Genomic DNA, 10,000 nt, shown 5'->3' on the forward strand with positions numbered 1-10,000 from the left:
GAATTCTCAAGGAAAAGCCGGGTGAGATACCACAAAGCTTTTTGGCCGGTGTGGTAAAGATTTTGTAAGCTCTTTGCCCTTGATGTGGCTAATATTAAAATTTTATTTTACAGCAGTGGATTGGCAGTTTTCTTAGGGCATCAGACAAAATAGCTTTCGATATATAATCTGACTATTTTCGTTCTTTATTAAAGTGACGCCAAACTCATTTTTGTCTTACATACTTCTGGGGTCGATAAAGAAATATGATTCCATCGATAAATTATACCTGTAAATCACGAATATTGTACCTATAGCAGAAACAATAGATATTATAAATTTGTTATTTTGATCTTCGTGGTGGTCTTTCATTCGTATACAGCCAGGAAATGCAAATGTGTACATTTGTGCACTTTGGGAGTGTAAATGTGTGCATTTGTTTATTTACTTTACGTGTGTTTTCTCCATTCAGAGGTCGACAAGTCCAAAATTGATAAGTAACCATATATGTTGATATACATATAATATAGATGCACACACAGCCTATACACTATATACACACAAACACACAGACACACACTTGTTAGTATTTATACATATCTGTATATAGGTGTATATATATGTATGCATATAAGTATGTATATACACATGCGGAGAAAGAGTTAGTCGGAACTTGGGTGTTAGGGGTTAGATAGGGAGAAAGATAGCTTTAGTGCCTATGCCAGTGCATGTGAAAGTTTATTAATCCTATGGAGATGATGAGATGTGCAGTTACAAGCAATATCAATGACGCGGTGTGGTGCAGTGCAAAGCATTCAAAGAAAATAAGAGATGTACATTAAAAAATGTAATTAGAGAAAAGAAAGCTTCGATAGAAAACGAAACAAAAACTAAAGATAAATAATCAAACTTAAATATAGAAAATATGCATAAAAATATAAACTAATTGTTGAAAAAAATAAAATACTAGAAAATGTTTATGAAAGAAATAAAGGCAGGCGAAGTAGTTACTTCTTCATGAATTATTATGTAAAGAAGAAAAAATAAAATATCCAAACAGAATAATTGAAAATAAAGAAGTGTAAGCAAAACAATGATGTGAAACCAATACAGGAAAGATGAAAGCGTTATTCTCTTAACCGTCTTTACATGTGTGTTGTCTATTGCGTAATATGTTTTCGCAGAAATCGTTTGCTGGAGTGCAATATCTGTGAATGTACTTAGGTCTGCCTCAGTGCATGCATATTTAATTGCATATAGGATCTCATTTCAATGCATGAATACTCCATGTTTATGCGAATATTTATGCATATCTAAGTGCACAAATATCTATACATATATGTGTGTGTCCGTCCGTGTATATATATATAGATATATATATATATATATATATATACATCTACTGAAAGATACACACAAATATATATTTGAATATATATATATATTCTATATTCTTAAATACATGTGCGGCTGTGCTTGTGCGTCGGTATGTACAACATTTTGCGTAATAATATATCCGTATTAACATAAAAAGTTAACATGTAACTTGCAGGTTTCCAGCTTTTATTGCTTAGACTTAAGAGAATAAACTACGAATATTTTAAACTATGTAACTAGTATTAAGCCAACAATTGTAGATGGATGTTCCTGTTGTTCATGTGGGTCCACGTGTGATGTGTGTGCATGCGCATACATATATATATATATTGAGAAAAAGAAGGCAGTCAGAATATTGAATAATTCAAGACAAAATCAAAATGATAAAAAGAGAACGTTTATTTATTCGTTCATATGAATCGGATTTTTTGTTTTTATCCCTTTCATTTTGTCTTGGTCGACTTCAAAAAATGAACAAAAGTGATAATAAAGAATTATCCAAAATTCTGAGTGCCTCCTTTTTCTCACTATACAGCATCTGTACTCCACATCAAATACTTTATATATGTTTATATACACAGAAGTTGAGGTAGATGAATACATTGATACATAGATATAGGAGGATGTCCATAAATAGACTTAGTCTGTGTGTTTCACAGGCTGGGCCAGCTATGATGGGTCGCAGTTTTAGATCCCCCGGTTTGGTGTATGTATGTATGTCTTTGGTGATTTTTTGATGGTTTCATTTATGATCTGGCTTTTGTGTATTTTTGGCAGACCATAGAAAAGGCTGGGCTTGCATTTGAAGTTTGTTAGAAAATCAATCTCCTTGGTTGTCAGTTCATTTCCATGTGTTTTAATTAGTGAGGACAGGGTTTTCATTATTTTTTGTGAGGTGTAGTTTGTGACTTTTTCAGTGTTGATTGTCATCCAGCATGGAGATTATTAGGTTTCTATAGTATAATGTGTCCATTATTACAACTGCACTTCCTTTATCTGCTTCCTTAATCGTAATATCTTCATCATTTTAGAGTTCTATTAGTTCCTTCCATTGTGTAGTTAAAGTTTGAGTTTACTCTCTGTTTATGCATGGTGTGGTAAGGGAAGTTCTCGATGTGGTTGCAGAATTCATCTAGATTTTTATTTTTACCTTTGTGTGGGATGTGCTCACTTTTGTTTTTGACTAGTGAGTCATCTTCAGTGTTGTGATTGGTAAATGCTTCTGTGAGTCTTAATTTTCTACAGAATTCTGTTATACTGTCCTTCACTTCATTTAGGTTGGCTCTGCGTGGAGTTGGGGTGAATTTTAGTCCTTTTGAGAGGATGTCTATTTTTATGCTTGAGAGAGGTTTGGTTGAGAGATTGATTATCTTCGGTTTTTTCTGATTACTAGATTCCAGCCTGTGTCCTGGTGTCTCTGGCCTGGGGCTAAAAAATGTTGTTTGTAATTTTGTTTGCATGAGCTGTCTGTTAGGTTATATGGGATTGGTTCGGGGGAATGGTAGTATTGTTGCCTTAGATTGTTATATGTGTGTGGGTGTCTATGGGTGTTTTGGTTAGTGATGTGTGTAACTCTAGTATGTGGGATGTTTCTTGATCTGATGTTATTTTGTGTTGTTCTTGAGTTCGGTGGGGGCCAGTAATTTTGGGTCATAGGGTAGTAGTGACTAGCATGTGGTGTGTTTCTTATCCTAGTGTTGTTTTGGGTTGTTATGGGGTGGTTATGCCTGGTGTTGGGACGTTGTTGGTGTGTTCTGTTCCTGGTGTATGGGTGATCTTTATGTTTGGTGCAATCTATTTCATAAATGCGTTGTCTGTAAGCTTGTTCCCTGTTTAGTTTTGGGTGGCTCAAAAGTGGTGGTTGTAAATGATTTCTATTTATGGTGTATGGAGGGTAATGAGGAGGGTTGTTGTTGGTTAAGTGGTTGAAATTGGTGGTGGTTTGTGCGTTTTTCAGTTTTTGTTTATTATTTATAGTTCTTTTCTTTAGGAAGGGATTATCTGTGCTGAATTCTTGTTTAAAATTTGATTCATATCTTTGGAAGAAATCATTGCTTTTTTCCCCAGCGTAGGAGAGAATTTCTTTCTTCCTTTTCACAGATTTCTTTCCAAAGAAATTTATGGGCACTAGGGCAGCTCCAGTCATTGCGAACCTAACAATGGGTTACTTGGAAATAATAATATACCAGGAATCTTTATCCACCTTTGGAAACACCCTTTCCCAATACATAAAAGAAAATTGGAAAAGGTTCCTGGACGACTGTTTCATACTCTGGAATGAAAACACAGATGAACTCTTGAAATTCAAAAGTCTACTGAACAGTGTCAACCCAAACATACAGTTCACAATGGAGTACAACCAAAAGGAGCTCCCATTCTTGGATATACTAATTAAAAAAGTAAACCTAAAAATAGAAACGGACATATTTTACAAAACCACAGACGCCAAACAATATCTACTATTTGATTCATGCCACCCAAGACACACCAAGACAAACATCCCCTTCAACCTTGCAAGAAGAATATGCACAATAGTGTCAGAAGAAAATACTAGAGACTACAGACTACAAGAACTCAAAAACACACTAATTGACAGACACTACCCAGTTCAACTCATAGAGGAAGGAATCAGACGTGCATCACAAATTAACATAGAAAACTTAAGAAAAGTTAAACACAGCAACACACATTCCCCGAAAATACTACCGTACATATCCACATACAACCCCAGAAACAAAGAAGCCTTCACCATCATCACCCAAAACATACCAATGCTACATAAGGACCCCAAATTGAAGGAAATTTTACACACACACAAAATCATCAAAAGCCACAAACAACCAAAATCACTGAAAAAGATCCTCACAAAGGCAAAATTACTTTCCGAAACAACAGATGCGAAAGTAAACAAATGTGGTCGACCAAATTGTGCAACATGCCCAAACATTCTAGAAGGTTCAGAATTCCTCTTCAAAGAGGGACACAAATTCAAAGTTAAATCTAACTTTACTTGTGCCTCAGAAAATCTTATTTATGTAATAAGATGTTCGGGCTGCCACGAGAACTACATAGGGTCTACAGGGTTATCGCTCAGACGTAGATGCACTCTGCACCGCCAGCAGATTGCACACCCAGAATACCGAATGATACCTTTTAGTGATCATATTGAAAAATGCGCAAAACAAATGCTACCACAATTTATAATCTTTCCTTTTTATCAATGTGCCATTAAAACACCAACACAGATTAGATTAAATAAGGAAACCTTTTTCATTCAAAAATACAAACCCAAACTTAACCATTGCTAACACATTTAAATAAGGAAATTCATCACCCCACTGGGAAAAAAAAGGGGGAAAAAATATAGAACAAAATCATGGTAAATTAATCAAATTCTACCACCTCCTAGATTTCGATTATCTCCCCTATACCGGAAGAAATCCCTAATTACCTCCGCCTATCTAGAACTCTTCTTTCTCAGACTGGAACGAACACGACACAATGAAGTAGAGAAATTTGAAAAGACAACACGAAACCGGTTATTTCTCAAAATACAATGTTTATATACCAAAAAGATTTTATAACATTTTTATAACATTTTTCTTACATTTTTCTGACATAATTTAAATATATACTTTAACCATGTAACACAAGCCTTCTGTAGTTTTTTCACTCTTATTATCTTTTATATATATATATATATTTATACGGCAAATAAGAAAGTGGATAGGATGCAAAATGGACAGACATCAGACGGTAAACATTCCAGGATGTCTATTTATTCCAATGTATTAGATGAATACAACCACATTTATTAGTAGTACAGCATACCAAATATAAACAGTCGGTAATTACAAATATAAAGAGTAGGTAAAATGGTGTCGAAGCATATAATCATATAGGAACAGGTGATTGCATGAGTACATGAGCAAATGAGCAGATCGTCAGCAGGTGCATTACTGATCAATACCTTCAAACCCACCACTGAAGTTCTATGTAAACACAATGTGAATTACTGCCTAAAATTATGCTTCCTGAGAAAACTCCTTCTGAGAACGAATTTATTCACCTATTCACCATTGGATGAAATAACATAGATCAGATAATACATCACGGAAAGTCTGTATCTTCTTTCCCCTTGCGATACCGAAATCATTATACTAAGATGTACTTCACCCTCATCCTCATGTTTGTTCTTGTTCTTACTCCTATTCTTTTTCTCCTTTTTTTAAAAAAGACAAACAAACTGTAGCTATTATTAACTGTTTTTATATGTGTTAGCACTCCCTACCACTTAGACCCTCTGAAGAAGCCTAGAGGCACATTCATTATCCAAGTCATACCTGCTCATCCTTACATAACACTCAAGATTTGGAGACAACCTGGAAGATTTCGTTGCCTCTTGGCAGAAACGGCCGTAAGGAACTAGCACCTACTAACAATCTGCTCAATTGTTCATTTACTCATTCAATCATCTGTTACTATGTGATTATATGCTTCCACACCCTTGTTCTTGCAATTACCAACTCTTTATATTTGATATGCTGTACTACTAAAAATGTGTATGTGTTCATCTAATACATTCTAATACATTGGAATAAATAGAGATACTGGAATGTTTACCGGATGATGTCTGTCCATTTTGTATTCTATCCTCTCCACTTTTTAAACGCCTATATACATAGGGTTTTTTCGCTGTGTTAATGTTTACTGTTTTCTATTTTTTTCTCGTTGTTTATGTATATTACTCGTGTTTCCTTCCTTTGTTTACGTATTTCATGCTATTTGCACCGTTGGTTACGTCCTGTATCTATATATGCATGCATGTATATATGTATGTATGTATGTATGCCTCCTCTTTTTCTCTCTCTCTCTCACTCTCCCATTGCTCACACGTGACCATCGTCAATCTTTCTTTTCCTCACGCGACCATCTTTCTTTTCTTACACGGACGTTTAAACGATCGGACGCGATTTCCTCCCTTCTATTTTTTCTCTCTTCAAAACGAAAAAAGTTTCTCCCAGTGTTCGCTATTTTTCTCTTGTTCTAGTCTAAAGAGCATCCATGTTTTTTTTCGTTCGAATTCGTTGTATGCCTCCACTGTGATTGTTTTGTTCCAACTTTGACCTTCCATAAATCCTCAATTTTATTTTAGAATTTATGGAAGCAACTGTCTTTAAAGACTTTTATTATTATGGAATGCTCGAAATGAGGAGTAGATAGACAGCTGACAACTCAAAAAGGTCCATTATATATATATATATATATTATATTATTTATTATTTATATATATATCCATACATACGTATGAATGTATATGTACATATATATATATATATATATATATATATATATATATATATATATATATGTATATATGTGTATCACCTTGTTCAATACTTGTCACTTTGCTGGTAATGAAAAGGGTAACATTTTAAATTTCTATTGTGTGTCCATTTGAAACGTCATATGTAATATAAAATAAATATAATCAGTTAAAATAGGAGTTTTTGAAAAAGAAAACTATAAATTTATTAATATCACCACCATTTTCATTTTCAGAAAATAGGTGTTATATTTTGTGCTTGGGTATTGCTTACATTATTGAAGTTTGGTCTTCATAAATAATCTTTAAATATTGCGTAACACGCATTTATTGGAATAATATCTCTTATTTTCTGCAAACTTAGTTATATATTTGTACAATACTTATATTTACAAAATAGACTGGATACTCGTAGGTTTGTTCTACCTTCCACTCCATTGAAGGCAGCTTGATATAGTCTGTGTGTGAACAATTCGCACCACATCGGACATTGTCTTTTTCTTTTATTTATCGATATAACCAAAGTACGCCTAAAATGAAATTGCAATTTCAAGTGTCAATTCTTCTCAGACGGTTGAAGTGAAATCCAACAAATCCTCAGCACCTTCCAACGTTATCATTGCTGACGATTAGTACATTGTCAGTAGCTTTCAGGACCGTTTATTGTATGTCATTTGAATGATCGTTTTATTTTTTTTTGGTCTATTTTAGAAAGCTGAAGCATTTTTGTTTTTATTCTTTTGATGGTGTGAGAAAGTAAACGATTAATATTTTGTGAATTGAAAATCTTTGTGGGAGAAAAAAACTATTCACGTTTTTTTTTTTACCATTCAGTATACGCTTCCCAGTGTTATCATGTTTTCAAGGGCTTATTCATAGCGTCATTGTTTGATTGCTCAACTCAGTCGTTTTTGTTGTTAGAATGGTCTTGAATTCATCTTTTATTTATTTTTTTTTCATTTTCACAGTGTGCTGCATCCTTTTTCATTTTCGCAATGTATTGCTAGATCAAAATTCATGAATCGAAAGAAATCAACCTTGGAATTCAACGATACAATATTTCGGATCCTTTCTTTGCTCAGACCCAATGATCAAAGTTTAACACACCTCATATTTGTCGGTAAATGCAAAAGTTTCCACTGATTCCAAATTCAGGGCCTGTTCATGCGTGAATCAATTAGCGAAGATCGTTAAGTTCTACAGACTACAGGGAGAATTTGCGCATTAGTTCACGGTGTGGACTATCAACAGACTTTCATTTTTCATTACATCTTGAATTATGTGATTCAAGACAATGCAAAGATGGTTCATCGTTTGCCGCGCAGAAGACGACCAGGTGCATTATGCGGGGATATATGCTAGTTTCATGCAGATAGTACCGAAATGGGAAACTTGAAATGAAATTGGGCGGAGTGCATGTGACTACGTGTACACATCCGTATTTGTGTGCGTGTGGACAGTTTGCTAGCATAGTCGAATTTACTACTGGAATATCGTATTGATAAAGGAAATTGAGTATTTATCACTCATAATCCAGAAACGCGTCTACGATTAATCTTCGGAATGGTTAGTTTTCATTGTTTTTTCTTCTTGTTTTTGCCTTTGTGAGTTACAAGTAATGCTATCTGTTGGAGTCTCAGCTTTTTTAGCTGCTATTTCTGAACTTCGGTATGTGGTGAAGCAAATATTTGCTGATCCCTAAATTATGTTTATAAATATATATGAACTTTTAAATAAGTTCTCCACCGATAATAGTGCTTACATACCGAAGGGCTTGGTAAAAATTATTAATTGTTGATTTATTAATAAATTAATAAATTGATAATCCTTTACCCTTTTAATTTGTAATAATTATATGTATATATGTATATCTATATCTATGTATATCTATATATCTCTCTGTCTCTCTCAATATATATATATATATATATATATATGGGAGAATTTACGAAAAAAAACAACAGACGAAGACAGGTGGTGTAAACAACAAATGGATGTATTAGTTTAACGCTCGGGAATAGAGAAAGTCTTTGATGTTTCGAGCTACGCTCTTCAACTGAAAGGAACACGATTTTTTCCTCTCTTCTCATCCCTCTGTCTTTAGTCATGTAGTGTGGAACAGTAACAACCACCACCACACCACACCATATGACTAAAGACAGACGGGATGAAAAGAGAGGAGATAAAAATCATAAATGGTGTGAAAGGACGGTGTTGAGGGAAAGGCTACATTGCTGCCAAAAAGCATGACACACACACAAGCATATATATACACACACACACAAGGACACAAACGCATGCGCACATAAGGATACACATCTTAGAAGAACAGAATGGAGGAAGTGCAGCAAGAACACACAAGAAAAAGTCACTGAAGAGGTCACAGATGTGTGACGAAAGACTTCCAGACAATGGACATGAGTTGAAATAGCAAAATAAGAATAGTAATAAACGAGGGAAGAAAAAATATATAGTGCGTGTGAGTGTGTATGTATGTATGTATATGTGTGAGAAGATATATATATATTTAAATGCATGGTGGGAGTGAGTGTGTGTAAATGCGTGTGTGTAAGTGTGTGTGTGAGAGAGTGCGCGTACATATCCGTATATGTGAGCGTGTGTATATACGTATGTATATGTAGATGTATATATATATGTGTGTGTGTGTATATATGTATGTATATATGTATATATAATAGCATAAATAATATATAAATATATGCATATATCCATACATATATGTACATACCTACATCTATATGTATACATACATGCATATATGGGTACAGGACATCACAAGAAACGTTGAGCACAATGAGAAACGAAAACATAAAGACGAAGACAGAAAGCGAACTTTTTTTTCGAACAACGAAAAAAGCAAAGAGAGAAACCAGACATGCAACATAAAGAATATTTCCCTTCTTCAGTTGCCTCTGTTCCATCTACTCCGCGTTTCGAAGGCAAGGACAATACGCGACTTCGTTTGAACAGTCCTTCCCGCAAAGCAAATTAATTGAATTTGGAATTTTTTGCGGAGGGTGAAGGTGTAAACAAGAACAGGACAGTGAGAACAAGACAGTAAAAGACAGTAAAAACAAGGCATAACAATGAAAACAAACGGTAAGGGCTATTAGTCCAAGACGATAGAAAAATTATTATTTTGAACGCGAAGTTAGATGTGAATGAGAGACAAAAAAATTCACGTCTTCTCTATAGGAAGGCAGGAAGTAGAAAGAAAGAATTCATATTCGTCACGTGTCAGCGACGAGAGGGTCAAGGAGGAGGAGTGAGAGAGAGGGAACGGTGAGAGGAAGAGAA

At 34.5% G+C, this 10,000-nt stretch overlaps 2 long non-coding RNA genes across 3 annotated transcripts in view; both read left to right on the forward strand.

Annotated features, from left to right (window-relative positions):
• LOC149137297 (uncharacterized) overlaps positions 1 to 10,000 on the forward strand; it is a 192,177-nt gene that overhangs the window by 91,398 nt on the left and 90,779 nt on the right. The gene's annotated exons all lie outside the window — the stretch shown is intronic.
• The window catches only part of LOC149137298 (uncharacterized), a 36,560-nt gene that overhangs the window by 24,341 nt on the left and 2,219 nt on the right, over positions 1 to 10,000 (forward strand). Inside the window, exon 5 of one of the 2 annotated variants that reach the window (XR_016240827.1) lies at positions 7,651 to 8,248. This is a non-coding gene — a long non-coding RNA (uncharacterized LOC149137298). Of the gene's footprint in view, positions 1 to 7,650; positions 9,767 to 10,000 lie in introns of those variants that run through there. The other variant, XR_016240828.1, reaches the window with a different exon arrangement.

This window comes from Octopus bimaculoides, chromosome 2 (assembly GCF_046866305.1).
Source record: "Octopus bimaculoides isolate indiv1 chromosome 2, ASM4686630v1, whole genome shotgun sequence".
In the NCBI taxonomy this organism is placed as follows: Eukaryota; Metazoa; Mollusca; class Cephalopoda; order Octopoda; family Octopodidae; genus Octopus; species Octopus bimaculoides.